This window comes from Notothenia coriiceps, unplaced genomic scaffold, assembly GCF_000735185.1.
Source record: "Notothenia coriiceps isolate Sejong01 unplaced genomic scaffold, NC01 NC01_scaffold00026101, whole genome shotgun sequence".
Lineage (NCBI taxonomy): Eukaryota > Metazoa > Chordata > Actinopteri > Perciformes > Nototheniidae > Notothenia > Notothenia coriiceps.
Genome location: NW_011358802.1, coordinates 188,440 through 211,039, shown reverse-complemented (window position 1 = coordinate 211,039; position 22,600 = coordinate 188,440). Strand labels below are relative to the sequence as shown.

At 39.9% G+C, this 22,600-nt stretch overlaps 1 protein-coding gene across 4 annotated transcripts in view; it reads right to left on the bottom strand.

Moving 5' to 3' along the window:
- LOC104956588 (TOX high mobility group box family member 2-like) overlaps nucleotides 1-22,600 on the bottom strand; it is a 74,999-nt gene that overhangs the window by 43,921 nt on the left and 8,478 nt on the right. Inside the window, exon 1 of one of the 4 annotated variants that reach the window (XM_010784099.1) lies at nucleotides 12,695-12,725. The exons of the other annotated variants lie outside the window; for them this stretch is intronic. The gene's annotated coding sequence lies outside the window, so the exon portion shown is untranslated. Of the gene's footprint in view, nucleotides 1-12,694; nucleotides 12,726-22,600 lie in introns of those variants that run through there. 4 annotated transcript variants of the gene reach the window in all.

Here is a 22,600-nt window from a genome sequence, read left to right as displayed (position 1 = left end):
AAAGCTTCTAAGTAAAAGGCCAATGGAAGGTATCATGCCGAAATAGCTAAAATAAAAAGATAACAAATTGAGGAAAAGGGTAAAATAAAATGTTTCAAACATAAATGATGGCACCAAATGCAGAAATAGAATTGATAATGGGGAAGCAAAACACTTTTACAGAGCTTGAAAACAATGGAAGATGGATGATTGGTCATTAGCGCCCATTGTGAATCTTTCCAGCGAGTAATTTGTGGGAAGGCTTGTGCATTTTTTATATTCTTAAACTGAAGAGCCCTCATAACACTAACTCCATAAAATAATAACAGGCATTTCACCTTAGCACTATCCGAACCTCTCAATTATTTACCACTAATGAATTGCCTTGGGCAATATTCTTCCTAAGTACAATATCAACCATCCCAGAGAGGCTGAATCAGCTCGCTCAAATACTTAAATACATTTACTCAATTATGCTCACTGTCTCTAATATGAAAGAGACAGGATGAACGAGCTTTTAGTCTCCAGATTTGTTCTACGCTCTGTTTTAGTCTTGATATTTAAAAGAAATCCTCACATGCAAGGCTCTTATAATGATTAATTGAAGAAAGGTTTTTATAGAAAAAGCAATAACAAGGTTCTTGAATTGTCTTCTGTTTTTGCATCTGTGGTGTGGGAGGATACAATGAAAGGATCTCTGCTATTGTTGTTGTTGTGTCTAGCCTCAGAACCATAACAGTACTGCAGGCCAGGTGCCAGGCTCTGCCCTTTGCAGCCGAACGTGCCACCTTCAAGATATTATTGCAACATCGCAGATGAGCAAAAACTGAGAGCTCCCAACACAGGTAACCAACAGGTAGGAAAGGATGGACATAAACACCATAGGAGTATGTAATGGAATCAGTTTGGAATAACTGTGCGAGTAATGACGCGATCAAACACGAACAGTGTGAGTGCAACCAGGCAGTCACCTATATACTTTCAGATAAAGTCTCTGCTAAGTGCAGGAAGTGGAAGAATAACCTTCAGTATTTAAAACCACCTAGTGAATGTAAATAGATTCAACCATCTGTTAGCTTCCTCTATAGGGGACTTTTTCATACCAGGGAAAAGTGTGTCTATGTGTGCTTTAGGCACAGTTTATTATGCACTTCAATTCCTTCTAAAAGCAAAAAACACATACCCTGGGTTCTCCGTGCTTTATTTCCTTAATCCACAAAAAAACCTAAACATTACATGTGAAAAACTGAAAATTGTGTTTTTCATATATTTCAAATTAGAACTAGAAAATCACACATGACAATTATTTCACTCTGTACAATAATGTTGGTTTTTATACACTTGCTGGTTGGATAGATGTTGAGTCCATGTTATTGTTTGGACATATTGAACTATGGATAAGCTATGAATAAGTGTTGACACAAAGCTTAAATGTAGTCCTGCCATTCTGTGTCTCTTGTTTTTGTTTTTGTTACATCCAGCAGGATTGCGCATGTGCAAGTGTTTATAAATGCGCATATTTAACATCTGCAGTCCACTCAAAGTAACAAACTGAGCATTCGGTTCCATTTTCACGATCAACATTGTTATCGCCATTAAATCAGAAGAAACTCACAACTATCTTCCTTCCCCTGCGTAACACAGCAGTGACTAGCTTTAGTCAGTTTCATGCCATCCCGCTGTAATCATCAGTCCTTGGCTGTAACTACACTGGAGAGAAATTTAAGTGCAAAGGATCCCGTTCCTAGACAGCTGGTGGTTGTAAATTCCTATCAGGGAATACAAAATCAGGGAGGGAGGGAGAGAGTTTGAAAGAAAACATATACTATTTTCATTTCAACTGCTTTAGGGATTAAAGCTCAGGGCTCTAGAAAAAAAACTGCATTAAAATAATCCACCATTTGCATGTTTTATCTCACAAAGGAGGCTCACATAGACACACCAACCCCCACTCTCCTCCCTCCCTTCTTCTCCTCCATCCCCTCCCCCATTCTTGGTAAGCACACACACACACGCTCATACGCACATCACACATATACACACTGTCATCATTAAACACACACACACACACACACACACACACACACACACACACACTGAGATCAACCTGCTGCCATCTGCTCTACGCGCTCTGTACAATCCTCGCAGAATACATTATTCACTACAATACATCACATCACATTCCCTCAATGTCACAGCCTTGTGCTGGAGAAGAGTGAGAGAGATAGAAAATGGGGGAGAGAGGAGAGCAAAAAGGCTATTGTACTATGAAGAGAGAGAAAATAGAGAGAGAAAGGAGGGGGGGGGGGTTGTTGGCCTGTTACATGGAGTAGCATAGAGACAATTAAAGAGAGTTTGATTTAGCTTTAGCTAAACTTGTTTCAGTTAAAGCTTGGCTACATTAAAACTCAAGACACGCAGGTTAGTGTATATAAAGTGAAGGCTAAGAGAGAAACTTCTCGTCAGACAGCAAGACAAACATTTTTCTTGTATCTTCCTTATGTCAGTGTTTTCAGTTTTTTTTATTTGTAGGCTGCAGTTCTTTCATATTTTACAATGAAGGACCAAAAGCAACAATGTGTAAGTTAATGTATCTATCGCTACCCTCTATTTGGCATTCCGCTGCTCCACTTTTTCCCACAAAAAAACATAAATCTTTAAATGGGTCACAAATAGACGGTATACTTTTATTTTTCAAAAAGGTGCTCCAATCAATAATTTAGGGACAATGGATTAAAATACTTTGAAAGGGAGTTGCTCAGAGAAACAAACCAACAGAGAATTATCTCTGGATCATTTGAGTATCTTTCAGCTTATTGTTTTGGTTTTACAGCCCGCTACTTTTCACTCTTACTGCTCTCATATCATTTTCAGTCACAGCAGGCGGCGTCTTTGTGCTACCCGCCCTGGAGCAACAGTAGGGAGGTCATTTTTGTGACTTGGGTACATAGTGTGGAGCATTTATTAGCTAAACAATTTCCCTGAGGAGTTGGTGGAGAGCAAAACAAGAGCTAAAAGGAGAGTGATATTGGATTTATATTTGCCATGTGAACAGAATCGCAATGTAAATAATGTACATTTTGCTCCTTCTCTACATGATGTGTGAATAGGCAACTGTTTACTAGAAAGTGGTCAGAAAATCCATATTTTCCAGTTCCAGAAACACAGGTAAAGGGCATATATGGGGGCTATTTTCAGCCAGGGATTTATACACATTTGGTGCATCGGCGAGTAATTACAGCACCCAGACGGTGTGGCTTATTTATGTGTTTTTATTCAGTTTGAAACATCAATGGAGGCCTGTGGGATAAAGGAGTGAGCTCTATAAGGCTTAGGTATAGACAATAATTGTTAGTAAGATAAATAAATTGTATTTTTGGTCTTTTGATGGGATTTGTCTGACGTAAAAAAATATAAAAACAGCTTTAGCCTTATCCTTCAAGTGTTATCAGTTATAAATGTGCTTTAAATAACATATTTTTAAATACATCATTATGAATAATTTACTTTACTCTGATGTATGTATATTCTTCACTGATTTTAATTTAGACGAGAGAAATCACATTTTTTTTTAAATGAAAGGATTTCTGATTGCTTTGTTTACATGTTTAACTATGTCCCTGTTTTTGTGTGTGTGTGTGTGTGTGTGTGTGTGTGTGTGTGTGTGTGTGTGTGTGTGTGTGTGTGTGTGTGTGTCACCATTGTGCGGTGGCAGAGCGGAGGGAGTGAACAGCTGGCAGGCCCACACTTGACTACGTATTGACCTGCTTTGCATTCACCTGTTATTCAGCCGAACCTAATGTTTCCACTTGGCTCTGCTGCAGCTGGGCAGCAATTAACCTCGCTGTGAGAGCAATGCAGGCAGGACTTAACTAATTTGTCAAAGTAGATTGTAGAACTTTGCTAAATATAATTTAAACAAATCCAACTTCCAAGACTTTTAACTTACACTTTTAATGTGAGAAGGGTTAAAAAATACGTACCTGTAAATGAGTTCAATACAATGCCAATATATGTTTTACTCTCTTAAGGTTTTCGACTGAGTTGTGACATTTAGCTTTTGAAAATGAAATGTTCCTGTCTGACACAGCATTTGAATGGCAGAAAGCATTGCTGTGTCAGACCTTTCCTTTTTTTTCTACTTCTCTCCTCATCTTTGCCTCCTCTTGTTTTTTCCCACCCTCCCGCCTCTTTTTCCCAGATGCTCTCTCGGCTCTTGTCTGTGTTTGGGCTGCGACTGCGAGGGGTCACCGCCTGCCTTGTTCTCACACGTGGAGCACGGAGCGTGTGTGTTTGTAAGAGTGCGGGAAATAGAGAGAGAAACAGCACACACTCATCTATGAATGATTATATGAATGAGTGTGTGTGTGCAAGAACGTCCAAGAAAAAGAGGTGTCTGAGTGTATGAATTTATCCCAATGTCTGTACAGTTGAGCCTGAGTGCCTTTCCCACTGTGTGTGTTTCAAAGTGTTTGAGTGTGTTTCTGTCTGTGTGTGTGTGCCTTGCAAGCTCAGTGCCAGGTCTCTCTAATGAGTCTGTCAGGCACTGTTAGCGACGGCGTGCTCCCCTGGCTCAGCGCACTCCTACAGACACACTGTGATTAGCCGGGCCAACGGCACGCCACCGGGCCAGATTAAACACTCACCACGCCGCCAGGGAACACACACACACACACACACACACACACACACACACACACACACACACACACACACTAGAGCAAGCTTTACACTTGCCCGCGAAAGCCACACACAAACAGACATACTTAGACACCAACAGCTTCATCATCATCATGCCCATTAGCCTGATCTGATACAGTAACACGTACTTGCCCTCCAGAGCCAGGTGTTGATGCCAATAGAACTGAAAATAAATGTGGAGTATAAACACAATACGAGGCACCTATGGCACTGGTAAAATGCTAATATTTCATTAATATGTCCGTCTTTATTGAATTCCTGTCTGAGGCTAATCTTGAACATCACTCAGAATTAGGGCCAGCCCTTCTGGCTTCAACAGCTTTCAACATCTTCATTAAAGTGACATGATTCACTAATTACAGGTAATTACCCTTTAATGAGCGGGCCAGATGAATGAGCAGATATGCAGAGGAGGGGCAGGCATTAGGCCGCGTCATGTTTCCTTCCTCAAGGGCCAAGAGCGGACTCTGACTGAGTGTTACAGCTTGACCGTTAGTCGGAACATGGTGCTGGGGTTAGAGAAGGCAGCTGGGCCGCAGCTCACACATCCATCAGACTGTAACACAGGATTCTTAATTTGATTTACTTTACCTTTTGAACCAGACAGTCACACACTGGGTTGTCTCTGTTCACACTTGACTAGTGCTATATACATTACATATTACACATTTTTGGTTTATTACCCCTCGATGAATACTTCCCCCACAAAATGACCAGCTGTATACCACTTACTCTCTATTAAACACTTTGGATATACAGGGACGAGAAGCTTGTATTATGCATACTTGTTTTAAATAGTAAGGTTTTAGCAATATACATGCGTTTGGTAAATATAGGGCATACATACTGGATAAATTAGACTTGGATTATACTCCATGAGTTGTGTGAACATTTGGGAATAGATGTTTTGATGAAGTGTTGCTGTTGTTAAACGGGCCCCTTTCACTTGATTAAGACTTTTCTCAGTTTTAAAAAAAGATTCAAGGTAGTTCAAGATGAGAACAGGAATTTGTTTTAATGTTTTTTTACTAAAACATTTGACTCTTTCCTCAATCAATTAAATTATAATCACTTTAGAAATGCATGTCTTAATGATATTGCCAGTATGTTAATAAGGAATCATTTTAGCAAAGACATCCAGCGTTAAAGTCCACAAAGGCATCTCACTTGTAATTTAGAACAGACTTGAAAAACGGACTCTATCCTTTAGTTCAAGAGAGAAAATCCAAACCTTTGAGTCAGAAGTCAGACGTTGTATTTGTATCTCTTGATGGAATGATGCTCTTTTTTTCTTTCCTATAGCATTTATAACCTTTTGACCCATTAAATATATCTGAAGACCAACTGGCCTCAACCCCAAGCCCAGGAGTGAGTGCTGGAACTAACAGAGTTGTTGTGTTGCCATGTCCTTAATGGTGGTCATGTAAAGTTATTCTTAGACTTTATTTAACCTGAAGCTGCATAGGTTGGTGACCTTAGGAGAATTCCATGTAACACCTTTCACTTAACAGTCAAGGTAAAGCGTCTTTTGGTTCAGAAAGTCACGTCCACTACCCACTCCTTTAACGGACTGCTATACAAAGTGTTTAACACAAGAAGCAACCTCAACCTGCATGGAGTGACTGGTTGAGACAAGCTTTGATCACCCTTGACTTCAACAATGAATGAGGGTTAAGAATGTGTGTTTTTCCTGGGTTAACATTGAGAGGTAATATTACCGGCACTGTTAAGAAGTGAGATTTGTAACACATTTCAGATGGTAATGGGTTAAAGTGCGAAGCTTTTGTAACTGTGAAGGTGTAGGAGGTGCAGACTGTAAACTCTCAAAAGAGAGGGGTGTTTATCGTTCCTTTGTTGTTTAACAAGGGGAAAAAATAGCAATTCGTTCCTTCTTCCTGTGACTCTCTCTCCCTCTGAGAAAGCCAGCAAGCAAAAATGAGATTGATCTGACAATTTACCAACATTAAAGAGTGAAGTTTCTTATCTCGCGCCTGCAGAAAAAAGTCCCTACAAGACACTGTTCAACATATTTCCCCTGTATCTGATTCTTCTCCTCCCCCTTGCTGACTCTTTTGCCAAATGGCCTATTTTTACCCCTCCGTGTGGCATAGGGTTTTCCTTGTCACCACTGAGTTTCCTGCCATCAGTGTATAGGTACGGTTAAACAGTGCAGTTACTGAAAAGGCCCTGAATGTTTAACTGTCTACTTCTCAGATGTGGTGAAAGATCTTTGTCTCCATCTCTAAGGTAGTGTGACATTGACATTGTTTTTCTCTTATATTTCCTGCACACAGAAACATAAATACACTAAAGCCGAAATACTGATCCAAAGTATTGGAAACATTTCTGGTTCAATTTCTTCTGTTTGTTTTCCTTTAATCCAAGCCTCTGGGATTAGGATATTTACAGAAATAACCCCTTTGTTTACGATACGCTAATCCAATCACCGCGCTAAAGTTCATTCAATTTGTGCCCTGACAGTGAACCACCCCCCTCATCCAACCCTTACCATCCTCCTCCTCTAAAGCATATGTATCATGATGCCATATGCCCCGACACAACACTGCGCCTTTTCTCCAGCTGAAATGTGCAGAATGTGATATACTGTACTGTATAGCACAATGGACTAATTGTGATTTGTCCCTTGAGGGAAAGTATGAGTTAGAAAAGGAGAAATATCAACGCAGGATGTATGCTTTTCAATCTCAAATAACAATTTAGTTGTGAAAGAGGACAGCTCATGGACATAGAAGTAACTTGATTATTTCAGATGTGACTGTGTAGCCTGACCTCTATTTAAGATGGCTTTAGTGACCCTCTAAGCCTTATTCTTTTTTTCTTGCAGCACTTTAGTATAATTTTAATAACCTCTCTTTCCGCAGGGCAAAACTGTTTATTAGACCTATATATTTCAAACTATACAAAATCAGTTCCAGATGTATATGAGTAAGTAGAATTCCTTTATGAAACACAAATACAAGTAAGGATTTAAAATTATAAACAATGAAAGGCAAAAAGACTGCATGAAGTTAACTGTCCTCTTTGTACTGCACCTCTCCTCCAGCGTGACGTACACAGAGCCTCTTTTGTTCTGCCACTCATTGCTTATGTTACTGTGTAGAGCACTAATGCACACAGATCGATACCATACTTTCCATTTCAACACATTGAGCCGATGTACGGACACACAGTTGGAATTGATCCTGTCCTGTCACCACAAAGTTTTATGTCTGTATGTCTTTTTCCCGCTGAAAAATAAATGGTCTTTAAATAAAAAGCTTTCTCTTTTCACAGCCTGTTCACAATCTCAAACCCCTTTGTAGCTTGATGTTGACATCTCTGTATTACACATTGAATAACTGCGTTGCTGATGATGATGTAAGGCTAGGTGGGTGGTTATATTGTATAACACAGCACATCAAGATCAAAACAGAACATCTGGCCCATTCACATGAATCTAATTTAAAAACGTTCTGTCACTCTCAAATGCCTCCTCTTGCACATTGTAGACCTTTTATGATTGGGAGAAAAAACATCATACTGGCTCAAATGAAAAGAAATTCAAACAGATGTAAAGGCATAAAAGCCATAAAATATTGTAATACACCAATAAAATGATAAGTCTGAAATGTAAAGAAAAAAGAACCAAACAATGCATGTCGCCTGTTGGTCTAGAACAAACAAACCCAGCTAAATCAATTTCCTCCCCCACAGGATGTCCACCGCATGCAAGCGGGTTTTTACGACCACGGCTGAAAGGTGCAAAAACACCAGACATGTTTCAAATAAGCAAAACTATCAATCTGCACTTTTAACAAGCATATAGTGCAAGGTGCACACAGAGTGAATAAAGTCAGAAACATTTATTGGCACGAAGGCAGAAAACAGGAACTGGCTGCTCTCACTCAAACATGTCATTGTATAAAGAACTCTAGATAAGAAACGACTGATTTAAGGGACACCTTAAACATTTGTTTCCCCTTTTTGAATCCTGAACTCGCAGAAAGATGCTCAACAATACTGTATTGTTTTCAGCAAACAATTTAATTTAGCAGAAATACAAGGGAAAATGTTTTCTTTTCCTTTCATGTATTGTGACACATTTCTGTCAAGGGAGAAACACCTTCCTGGAGCTAAACAAAAAAATGCCAAAGCAATATCGTGTACGATGATAACTTGCTGCAGGCTGTACAGCATTTCATTAGACTTTAAACAATTAACTCTGTCCGTAAAGACCTGTGATCCTTCCTCTGCGCGGCTGTTTGAGTATGAAAAACAACTCCAGGAAGAACCAGAAAATGTTTCTTTCCCCCAGGCTATAAATCATATAGTGGTCTTTTAAAATGATACATTGTAGGAGGAAACTCTTTACATTTTGTGAAGCTCGCAGCCCACACCATACAGTAGGTGCTTTTGAGACCAAGATAAAAAGAATTCAGTGATAACAATAAAACAGCTCTTCTTGGTTCGATGAACCAAACCATCAGCATCTGAAAGGCAGAGATGGGGAGAGAACCAGAGACAGGGAGAGCACTAATCTCATTACCTTCTCTTCCTGGCATGAGAGAATATTCATTCAAAAATTAAATCTCACATCCCACATTTCATTTTCCATGTAATTAAATCAGTTAAATGTTATAAAAACATGTAAACTCCGTCAATGACTTTGAGCCATTTGCATTTTTAATCAGGCCAGATTAATTCTAATAAGCGAGCTAGGCTAAGGCGATGACAGAGCAGGCCTATTGTGTGTCTGTCACACTCATTTAATTCTGTCATTATGTCCCATATCCTATTATGATAATTGGCTTTTTATTCTCAATCAACAACCAGCCAAAGCTATTAAGTAATAATCTCTGACGAGTGCACGTTTAACCTTACACATTACAAGTTTGCCACCTTAAAAACAACAGTAGGCTGATAAAAGAAGGGAACAAGAGAAAACTGTGCAAAGCTCAGGCTTATTTATCCTAGCTACTTGCTCCAAATGAAAAATGACTGTCAAGAAGCTGCATGTTGACACTTGGCGTAGGGTGTAAAGCAAACACATTAGACGGAGGAAATGGGTATCACCATCTTCCCCCTGCAAGGTAACTAAGCAGAGAAGACGAATGTGTCTGATGTGTTCAGCCATTTCCTCTGCTCCCTCTCTGGGGAGTCACTCGAAAACGAAATCTCTGAAGACACTGGCCCTGCCGTTTAATTGAAAGACACTGCTGCAACAAATAGAAGAAGCGCAAACAGATTACAGCCTGGGAGACGTGCATCAAGCTAAATGCCTCTGACAGAAAGGCGATGATATTGTGGGTAAAAATCGCAGGCATGCCTAGAGCGAGAGCTTTTCAATAATTTGTTATAAGGGTTGATTAATTAGAGATTGTTTAAGGTTTAGTTTAGCTTTCGTTGCGGCAGAGCCAATATCTGACTCAGTAGTTGGATCTCAAGATATGGGTTCAATGAAGCTAACGTTGCAACCATACGTGACTCAAAAAACTCTACAGTAGAGGGCTAAATCTACATTTGAAAAGTATAAATCAACAACATATTATAAACTTTTACATGTAACCCTTAAAAATCCAATATAGATACATGGCACTCATACACTTTAAACCTGTACAAATGTTTCTTCTTTCGGGAAATGTTTGCATATACAAGACTCAATTTAGTTTCTCTATTCTTGGACTCTGTAATTATTGTCCTGATATAATTAATTGTATTGTCATTTCAGATCACCCCTCAAAAGAAGGTAAAAGCATTTTCTACATCTGAATGCCTACTTGCAGAGCAGAAAACACCAATTGTAGCCCCAGATTGCTGCCTCAGCAGCATTACCAAAGAGGAGCAGTCACATGCAATGTGCAGAGTTAATGCTAAGATGTAGGACACAGAATGCCATCTAGTCTAACACTGGTCGCCATACACCATGACCTTTGTTGTAAAACATGTGGTCAGAGACATTTTGAACCAAGTCACACTACTGCAGCGGTTAAGTTATGTGGCATTACTTTGAAATCGTCTAACAGGAAATGTGCATTGAGCCTTTTTTTAGCACCACAATGAGAGTTATCTGACAACCACAATGTAATTGTAATGTTAATGCTTTTTCTCATAAGATGAAAACAAACAAAGTGTTCAGATAATGTTAAAGAATTAGGTAAAATTATTGTATCAATCTTTTCAAGAATGAATCAAATTCCCATAATTGTCTTTAAACATTTATATTTGTTGTTATTCTTTGTTTTTCAGAACATTTATCACCTGATTCAGAAGCATGATTTCCAATTTTTAACACAGTCAATGAATCAATTAAATAAAATCTATGGATGAACCAACATTTCTTCAATCACACTTTGCAACACTCATAATCATTTGTCAAGTTTGACTAAACAACAAACACTTTTTCATCTAAAGAAAAATGTCTTCATTTATTTTTTATTTCTCAGGTGCTGTCTATACTATGTTCACTTTATGTGGCCCTTAGGTTAACTTACTTCCCTTTCTCATCCATACAATATTAAACTATCTGTGACAATGCTGTTTGTTTTGTGAGAAGCTCGTATGATAATGGAAACAAAATGTCATCCATTCAGTATAGTTCAAAATGTACCGTAAACAAAGGCAGGAAGGCGTGTGGGCTGGAGGGCTTTGTTTCAACAGGAGCCACCCTGCTGAAAATGACAGTTGGACCTTTAATGTAAGCAGATTTTTTACTGGCGACTTTCCTCTCAACAAAATGCTTGTGCAGTCATCTCACTCATATTCTTAACTCTAAAATTAGCCGTGGAGTGCGGCAAGCTGTCAGTGCTGATTCAGTTGGACAGGCACAGCTCGAACGTATTAATTTTCTCGTACAGGAGGAAAGTGCTTTTCCAGGTTCCAGTTCTCCCACTTTGCGTATATCCCTGTGCATTATAGTACTTCAGAGAAGCCAATTTTTATTTATCAGAAGATTTTAGAAAGACTTATCTCCAGCACGATAAGACAGATGCAAAAGAAGAAGAAGAATTGCCTCTCAAACTGTCCAATAATATCCCTTTTAGCACTCCGTCGACAAGACTTACTTAATAAACCTTTTTATTTCACAGTCAACCTTATGAAAGTGCCTTATGGCCTCACAATTTACATTTTACTCAATAATTATCTGTAAAGGGGACTCAATAAGATTCCTCTTGAGTACACACAAGGTGAGCGTTACTATGGGGACGCAGAAAGCCCCTCTGTGCTCCGTGGTACTGAGGCCTGCTCCATTGTGGCGAGAGACAACAGCTGTCTTTACCTTTGGCAGGCAAACAGCCTCATTAAGGGCAGCCATGTTTGTTTTTGTGCCTGATACCTAGCCCTAAGCAAACACTGCCATATCTCAACTCCACAGCCCTCGCAGTCTCAACATTTCCTTCCCTATTGTGAAGGGAAGCCCTGGCAAGTTGATCCTGCGCTTCGTTTTTTTCTCTTTCCGCGAGCTCTGGCCGAGCTGCCAGCGGCTTTCAAAGAATGCGTGTTTAATTGAGAAATTTAGAAGAGGTTAGAGCTGATGAAATTCTGAAATACAGCTAGCACACAGCTGAGATGCTATGAATGTTGTGTATGTGGTATACACACAATGTATGTCATTATAATGCCTGATATCATGTCGCAAGAAAGCCCTCTTTGTTTGTTGTTCCGTGGACTTGATAAAGGCGTCATTATTTGCTCTGCTCACAGCTAACAGTAAAATCTGCAGTGAAAGGTTTCATTCGCATATTTTCTCCTGTCTCAGCACTGTCTGTGGCTTGAGTGACAAGGCAGGTTAAATTCATAACGCTTTGACAAAAATCCCATTTAAAAGGGAAAATGGCATTGAATGTCATTCCATTACTGCAGACGGCAAACATGGGAACACTCAAACCCAGAAGGCATTCACAGTAACTTATACAAAATAGCAGAAAGAGTATTTTTCTTATAACATACTGTATGTACGGCGCTGAAGTATTTTCAGCCAAAGCATTTCTAGAGTAGCCTTCCAAAATGTACTCACTTATTTGATTTCATCCCTTTTCACCATTTGTCAAGCCCAAAGTCACAATGTATTGTGAAATGAGTTCTTAATGTGGAGTAATGAGGCTGTCATGGCAAAGCAGTCTCTGCTTGTTTGAATTTGACTCATGTCGTAGATTCAATTAAATCAGCTGAAGTCAACCTGGCCCCAGGCCAGATCGGTAATGGGTGACCTCATTCAAACAATGCTCTGACATATTGAAACAATAAGAGGAAGGGCCTTGAGTCAGTTGCAAAAGCAAACTCCAGTCAAAGCGATAAGGTAGAAAAATTACAGTGAAGTCACCAAAGTGTTTGAAAGATGCATGCCGTCATGTGTCTTCAGGGTTTTAGTTTTTTATCATCATTTTGGTGCCAAAGTGGTTACATGTGTAAAAAGTAAACAAAAGATAAACATCCCTATTGTCAATATACTAAAGCACATATGCTCTGTGAACTCTGACCCCCATTTCCCTTGCCCATAATAACTGAAAACAAAATTGCTCCAGCTTCAGAGATAAAACTACCGTACAGATTTTAAACACAGCTGGCCCATCTCTTCTTTCGGAGGTTTACACGTCCTCAGAAGTCTAAACTGATTTATTTGGATATTTAAATGCCTGGAATCTAAATCATGACACAAACACTCCCAAGGCTATGTAAACAACCTTTCCAGTTCCAGTCTACAACCATGCTGTCTGAGCAATAACTTGAGTGCCAAGGGCAAAAGCACTTCTCACTTTTGGAAGGGTCTCCACTGTACAGAGTTATTAAAAGAGGGCGCTCCCCAGTTTGTATAAAAGGGAGTAGGTATCACTAAAAGGCGTTTTCTGACTGTACTGTCAATGTACAATCAATTATGTTCCTTGTTCCGAGGTGCATTTACCATTTATTATGTGTAAATGTACAGTTTGGAAAGACAGAGACATCCTGAGTGCTTTGTAGAATAAACAGAAGAGAGACACAAAATCACAACGGAACATCTTGCTTTGCTCACTCTTGTTTCTCTATTCACCGGGGCCAATAGCGGTTACAGTAAACAGATAAAAGAGTGCACACACACACACAGTAACTGCATCTCATTAAGCCACATTCCCTCTGGCCCTTATTCCATTAGAAATTAAAACTCGGGACAATTAGAGGCAGATTGGTCTCAGCTCAGCGCGCTATAGTCGCACTCTCAAGGCTCCGAGATGACTTAATTACAGGCTCGTCTGAAGACTGTGCGATGGTGCTGTGCTGGAGGAGCTCAAAGTGAATACCTGGAGAGAGGGTCAGACACAACACATTCAATAAATGGCAAATTAACAGCTGAGAGTCAGACAGACTTGTTTTAATAGTGTTGGCTGTGAGAAAGTGTATTTTGTTGCTTATTTTTCATGGTTTTAGGAAGCAACTTTAACAGATGTCAACTTCAGTACTGAGAAATTATAAACAGAATGTCAGTCCAATCATGCTGGCCTGTGATCATTTTTACAAAAGGATACCAGACGGGATGAAGGAGGCTAAAGCTCAAATGTTGGTGAGTTCAGATTTCTCTGGACAAAGCACTCGTTTCCTTGTTTAAGGAACTGTTTGGTACTTTGCTCTTATAGCTTTGGTTTAAACTTCCTACAGACGAAAGGGTGCAAATATTCAAACTCTATGCCATCTCTAGTGGCCAGGTTGGAAAAAAATGTATGGTGAGGTCTAAGGTTGTCAATTAAGCTGAAGATACATGTTTATTTTTAACACAAAACCCTAAGTAATGCAACTTTAATTTAGCATCAAACCCCAATGATGTATCTAATTCTTATTACAGTTTGTTCTCATGAGAGACAGAGTGAGCACAGAGAGCAATGTATTTCATCAAAAATCCTGAAGGAACACAGATTCTAACTTGTTTTTTACATGCTTCATCACTCAGCTTATGACAAGGACACAAAGCACATTTTTCTGTAATTGAACCAACTATAGTTTATGTAACAAATGACCGTTCTGCCCTTCAAGCCAGAGAAAGAGACAGAGAGAGCGATTTGATTGCCCCGTGTACTTGCACTTGTCACGTGACACCATGTCCCATTACATTATGATGTTGTCATAGGAGGAGAGGAAATGAAATGCCCTGGAGCTGTGTGTGTGTGTGTGTGTGTGTGTGTGTGTGTGTGTGTGTGTGTGTGTGTGTGTGTGTGTGTGTGTGTGTGTGTGTGGATAGTGATTCATAGGTGTAAAAGTGAGTGAGTATATATGACCCTGCGTGTGTGCGTGTGTGTGTGTGTGTGTGTGTGTGTGTGTGTGTGTGTGTGTGTGTGTGTGTGTGTGTGTGTGTGTGTGTGTGTGTGTGTGTGTGTGTGAGTAGTCATGCAGGGATCTAATTTTGTCTGAAACTTGAGCAGTTCTAATTGGCCATTGGGATTTTGGTTTTATCACCTCCATCCTATCACAGCACCTATATGCCCACAATGATGTGTTTGTGGTCACGATTTGTAAACAGTTTCAATGGTGTGAAAAAATTACTAAAAGAACACGATGATTAGATGTTTTTACATAACGACATGGCTCTGCAGACAATGATATGTGGATAATTGCAATAAAGTATTGGTTTGTTTATTAGCACATGTACAAATGTAAAGGCATACGATGAGAAATGTCTAAAAAGCACTTTAAAAGTGTCATCTTCCGGGCAACAAACAAGGGGTTATCTAGAAATGATGGCAGCACAGGTGTTAAACATATTAATGGCATTAAAATTGAACATGGTGTGTAAGGTAACGAGGACATTATTAAAGGTCCCATGACATGCTTTTCCGGTTATTACCCGTCCCCTTGTGTGTTATGTAGATTTTTCTGCATGTAAACGGTGTGCAAAGTCACCCTCAAAGTACACCCTGTAGCGAGTAAAACTCTAACACAGAAAATACCTGTCTATGCTGCCCCAGAACCCCTCGTCCATTTTTTCCTTCCTGGTCTAAGTGACGTAACAACGACCAAATGGACCAATTAGTGGAGCTCCTCACACACACACACTCACTCAGCCTTATCTTTTCTCAGCCGCGCTACTCCGCAGAGTTTCGCCGGCACACTCAGCCTTATCTTTTCTCAGGCTGTGAGTGTGTGGCGAACTGTGTGGCGAACAGCCTGGCTGTGAGTGTGTGTGTGCTCAGGCTGAGTTCCGCGGTGTCTCGCTGTCTCGCAGACCCCACGCAGCAACCAGGAAACGACACCAGTAATCCAGCTCACACTGTCCGCTCCTCGAGCCTCAAAGGGCGGAGCAGCGAGCCCCGCAACGTCCCGCCAACACGGCACCCAGACCCCAAGCAGCATTCTCATCTGTTTGTCATTACTGGTGTCCTTTTCTGGTTGCTAACGAAGGCCATTGTAACACATAATCAGTGATGTTCCGTTGTAACGGTGGTGGACTCATCAGAACAGAGTGGGCGAGCTGACCAATCAGAGCACAGTGGGCTCACAGGGAGGGGGGGGGGCCAGGACTCCAACGAGCTGTTTAAGGACAGAGAGTGAATACACATACTATACCAGAGATGCGTATGAGAAACCAATTGATTTTGAACATTGAAAATGTAACTCTATTCTAGTAGCCTCAACAATGGAATATGATCAGTAGAAATGGCCATCAATGCCATGACAATGGGACCTTTAAGATTGAGCACTATCAGCAACCATTAAACCAGGAAACAATACGGATTAAATAAAAAAAACCCAATCAAATGTATCTCGCCGCTTACAAACTTCCTTGAGCTGTTTGCTTTGTCTTTTTTCACCCTTAGTTCCTAACTTGCCCTATAACAAAAACACTTAATGCACTTGAGATAGAGCCTCTGGTAGCTGCTTTAGCTCACTCTTAAAGGCTTTCTAGTTCTGTCGATATCACACGCGACGTTGACACTTTTGGAATTATAGCTCAGTTTTGGATTTTGTACATTTGTATTGCAAATGTAATGGCATGATGGTTATGGCTGTTAAGCTTGTTTTTTTCATGGTACCATTATGGACATATCAAAGAACTTTCGTCTTCTGTGTCTAAAATAAATGGCATTTATAGGAAGGTGGACCTGATGAGGTTAATGTGTTAAATGCTACACTTAAAAGTGTATTATATACGCTGATGTCTATGACAACAATTCTCCATTTGTACTCAAAATATTAAATAGTTTGCTTTCTTCAATGAGGTCTATAAAGCCATGGCTGTGGGATGAGTAAATTGTGTTGATATGCAGAGGAAAGAATTTTCTTGTTATATGGTTGGTTTTCATTATTGCTTTCATATCTTCTTTTATGTAAAGGTTTTTTTTAGCTCAAACCACCAGGCGTGACAAAGATTGAAGGGGAAACACTGCATTCAACTCAGTGAGTTTAAACCCGCTTTCATCCGTCTTTGCACTCATACAGTTTCTTGTGTCTATGGTGGGCGGCAGCTTGCGTTTTCTCTAAAATGTACCATATTGCAAAAATTATTTTCCACCTGATGTTTAGACCCTTTAATGGAGTTGCTATAATCCAAGGAATTACGTGCGTATAAACATACTCTATCTACACTAGATCATTTGGAGATAGATGAATCTAGATTCCAAGAAAAGGAAACATTTCTCAGTTTTAAACAATGAAACATTGGGGACAAAAGCAGTGAAAGAAGCCGTTGTGTTTTTCAACAAGTCACCGTGTCAGTTGAGAATTTCCTTTGTGTGTGTCTCTGTGTTCGGGGATGTTGCATGAATGGGCAGTCAGCATTTAGGGTTCAAAAGAAAACAGCAGCCTGAGCTCCTGTCTGTGTGAAAACCAAGTCTACGGTGCTCTGTATCAAGTGCCATTGTTTTGGTAATAGTAAACCTGGGGCACTTGCCAGGAGGCATTAGTCATTCATCTAACAAGTTCCACAAAGCAAACCACAAAGCGCTCCACTGTCGACTTCCTATTATTGAATTCTGAGCACCCAAGCATGTTTCCAAATATCTTACAGCAAGGTTTACGCTTTCTGATGACTACCTACCTTAAGTATGGCTGCCATGTTTGTTTATTTGTACGTTTCCTTGACAGGAAGCCAGCTCATTTGGAAGCATGTTGTTTTTTTGTTTTTTTGAGCAAGGGAGAGAATCGAAAAAGAGAAGAAGGGGGGTGGCGGGTGAAGGGCGGATAGGAGGGGATTAGGGCGGAGTGCACATTTTCAGCAGGCCAGGCGTACGACATGATCTCTAATTACCCACAAAGCACTGTGTAACCCGAGTCACAGATTAGGCTGCATTATCAGGCTTAATAAAACATGATCATCTCTCAGTTTCACTACCTTTCCCTGCCCGGCTGCCACTAACATTTGTTCCTGGTTATGACATTCCCCGGTGCCCTGGATAAGTCGCTGGCCTAACTGTACCTGTTGCTGAATGAAAGTTCAACAAGGTATCTGCAATATCTGGGTGGTAGCACCAAAATAAATGATTTCCAAACCAACCACTTACTTACTTCTTCCAAAAAATGTACCCTATGAAAACAGTTTGCAGTGTGCTCTTTTGATTCTGGGAAGACTGCTGTGTATTTCTTAAACGTATTTTTTCAATGCTAAATCCTTAACACTTCCATGGTATTATTGTGGCATCTCAGAGATGGAGTCTTTGAACACCTGGGTAAACAAAACCATGCAACTATAGGCAAAAACATTAAGTGTAATTTGAGTTAAATTAACTTTTAAGTCACCCCTATTAAACAAAATGTCAAAAGCACAACACAATGCTACTTCAAGGCTGTCACCAATAACAGAGTATTTCTACAGTTTGGAACTGCTACTTTTATTAAAGTAAAATATCTGAATACTTCCTCCAACCCTCTTTAGGTACCAGCAACACACACCAAATTATGCATACACACATATGCACACACACATTGCTTGGTTCACGTGGGTTGTGCCAGTAAGTGCTGCTTTAGGCTATGGTTTTTCACTACTGTCTACTGTGTTATTAACAATTCTATAAAAAGATATGCTCAAGTTTTCCCTTCCTGTGTGTTGACAACCCTACTCAGCTGCTATGAGGTTGTTGAAGCATTTACAGAAACGAGTCCTCGATAGCATAACACTGTTGACCTTATGTCATAATTTCCAAAATCTTACTTTTCATTCCGTCGTTTGTTTTTCTTAGCGACATCACTCATCGACATGTCTCATGGCCGGCTTGAGACTAAATAGGTCAAGAACAAAAAGAGAGGGCCTCTTGCTCTCGCTCTCCCTTCTTTCTAAACCCACAAGTCTCCTCTAACTTCTCTACCCCCCTTTTTCTTCTTTAGCAACCTCATATCTATTTTTCCTACTGTCCATAAATCGACAGCTAATTCTCAATTTCTCTCTGTTTCAGGTTATTCCCATGTCTTAAATCAGATAAATTGCAAGAATTAAAATCGAAGTACTACCACTAAACTTTCAGTCACTTCTCTTTCTGCCCATTGTAAACGATCATGGGGCTCATCATTAGTTCTCAAAGAGGAAGAATGAGCCACAGTTTGATTACCTCGGTGGCTCTGTGGGCTCCCGCGGTCTCTTCTGACTGAATTGGACGCAGACGATTACAGCCTTACACAGGCAATTATATCTGCCTGCTAAATATTTCGCAGATAATAAACACATGCTCCTGACAGACAAGGGACCAGGCTAGACGGTCACAGCCGGGAACAGAGGAAAGAGAGCAAATTCAGGATCATATGGATTTATCAACCTTCTCTTCCTGAATTGGAAACCTGTGGCAGTTCCAATCAATGCATGTCAGTCAGTTAACGAAATAAATCAGCACAGAGATTAGAAGTTAAAGATTTCCAAGTAAATAGCAACCGTTAAAAGGTTTTCTGATTGATAATCTATATTCCAAAATAATAAGATTGGTTTTATTATCATTAATTTAACTTGTTATGGGTTCTGTCCCTTCAGGCCGCAGGGCAAACTTGGCACCGACACCAGGCCGATAATATTTGTAAAGGATATTCAATGAAAACAAGAGAGGGAAAGAGCCTTAAATCCCTGGCAAGGAGCTTATACCATGGCCCATGGTGTTTGCACAGGACATACCTCAGGAAGCTGGGACAACTGGGAATGTTTGTCCAGCTTCCAGCCTCTTCCATGCATACATACATACAGTACATACTGTATGTTCATACTGTATAAACATTCATACATACATGAGTGGTCAATCTCTCCTAACTTCTGTCCCTAGGTAAATTATCTCTCCCCAGAATGTAATCCACCATAAATATAGATATACATACATAAATATTTTAACAATTTTTCTTTAAACCCATTAAATGTTTGGCGTATTTCATTTTGGATTGCTAACAGAACATACACTGGACATTATGTATTCATCTATTAGGGCTGTGATCATTGATTAATTAAATTACTGATTTATCTGTTGATTATTGGATAGTAAAATAAATCATAACAATGTCCAAGGGGAAAAAAGCAGGAAGAGTCATAGTTCAAAGACGTCCCACTTTTTTCTGTCAAGCGACTGATGATTGAAGGCATAATTTCAGCTCTTATACATATAAACTGTAATTGACCCATAGGCACTTTTACAGTCCAATCCTTCATAGTCGTCTACATTTGTTTATCTTCAGTACTGAAACACTGGCTGGGTTCTGTACGAGCGAAGATGTGCAATATCTGTGCTTTATTATATTGCAGCTTTCCTTATCTTCCTCAGGGGAGGGTTTCTTTGTTTTCCATTGCTTGACAAAATAAAATTGGAGTTACTTGGAGGTCTCGTGTTAAAAACCCATGATAAGAGAGCTCCAAGCTCCAATAATCTTGTCAGTGCAACTGAGCCTAACCCACAAAAAAAAAACACAAAACTGCAACAGAAACAATATCTATATCTAGATAGATAGATAGATGAATAAATAGATGTGCTGATTTATTTGCACATCAATTTCGCCTCGCCGTCACACGTCGTTCCTTTGGAGTGTTTGCAGCCATTAATAAACATAATCAACATTTAACTAAACACCCAGGGGCCTCCTCTGCAGCAGGTGCTGGTGTCGTTTCTTTTTCTTTCTTCTCCCGCCATAAGAATAAGAATGCCATCGCACTGCCCCATGGGAAGGCTCGGGCTGACTAATGTAAGCACACTACAGTGGGGCGGCTGGTCTTAATTATGGTAACAGACGCTGAGGGGGACGCACTGGTACCCACCAACGAGCCGGTAGCTTAGCACTACCGGGGCCAATAATTAGCACATGGGGAACTCCCCTACCAAAGCCACTACCACTCACATACATTCATACTGTCTTATAACCTACATCACACCAAAACACTGCATTTCAAAATAAAACAAAGACACATGGGGCATTTAAATGGTGAAAAAGCTATCCATGCCATGATACAGTATGTTTTATTACAGCATCATGTTTATGTCCTTATAACAATATCCATGTCCAAAATTAAGTCACAAAAGTAGACACCTTGTGGTTGGTTGGGAAAATTACTTTTTACAGAGAGGTACAAAAAAAATGTAAGGCAAGAAATCACTGTGCCATGTGGTGGCTCTGTGACTCAACCAAGGTCCGAGCCAATATGAAATGATTTCAAATGGTTGGAATCCATATTAAAAATCTCCTCCATGTGTCAGGGCAGGCAGAATATGATTTAGTGGCTGTTTTTGCCCCGCTCGATTTGTGTCGCTGGCCCTTACTGAGGTATGCATGGCCTTCCTCTGCACGGGCTATGAAAGCAATTGTGATTGTGAATCCGTAGTCAGCAAAACGCTTGAATAGCCCCGAGTTAGCATGCACATGCACATGCACACACACACACACACACACACACACACACACACACACACACACACACACACACACACACACACACACACACACACACACACACACACACACACACACACACACACACACACACACACACACACACACACACTCATTTGGATTCACAGACTGAAATCCTCAGTCATATCAAAGCTTTCATCCCCCTTCTCTCCATCCCGTCACCATAGCAACGCCTAAGGGTGTGATGTGTGAGCCAAAGACTGTCCGCAGACAAAGAGGAGTGTGTGTGTGTGTGTGTGTGTGTGTGTGTATGTGTGTGTGTGTGTGTGTGTGTGTGTGTGTTTAGATTAGCAGTTTTTTGTTAAATGCTTTCAGAAAGCAGCAGGCATACCCTGATCTGATTGACCGACTCAAAAATAAAGTTAAAAATAAATAATGAAAAACATAAAAAGAAACGTACAGAGGAAAACAGCAAGAACAAAAAGAGGGAATACTCATGATAACATGGCCTACTTTCCACTACTACTTAAATGAGTTTTATTTATCAAATCAGCCTGTAAAAGCTGCTTCAGGGAGCGGTCTGTGAGTCTACAGGATGGGTAAGAAGTGTTCAAAAGATCAAATTGAAAGTATTTCTCATCCCTCTCTCTGTCTGTGCTCCTGTTATTAATATAATTGATTCAGCCGTTGGCTTTTAAATGCACAGAGAGCAGAAATGGGTCAGTGTTGTTTTCCTCCTTCTCTGGCATTCAGCCCAGAACTGACTTCACCTAATGTACGAGAGGATTTATAAATAATATGAACAAAAAAAATCATGCTGAAATATAGTTAGGAGCTGTGTGCAACGCTCAGTGTATGTTTTGGTCATTGGATTTTCTTTTCACAAATGGATATTCAAAACAAAAAACGACTGGATATTTAATTTTCATTTTAAAATTGAAAAACCAAAATTGAAAAAAATGTTTATCATGGTCAAAAAGGGATTTACTAAACTTAAAAAACGGGATGATTTTCATTTTCTACTTCTCAAAACAAAAAATAAAATCACTAGAAAACAGAAACAAAAAAACTAGTTTTTTCATATTCTGCCACCGGAAGTTACCTTCCAAAAAAAAAAATTGGACGGTAGATAAGCGGATTCCTCAGCTTTGTG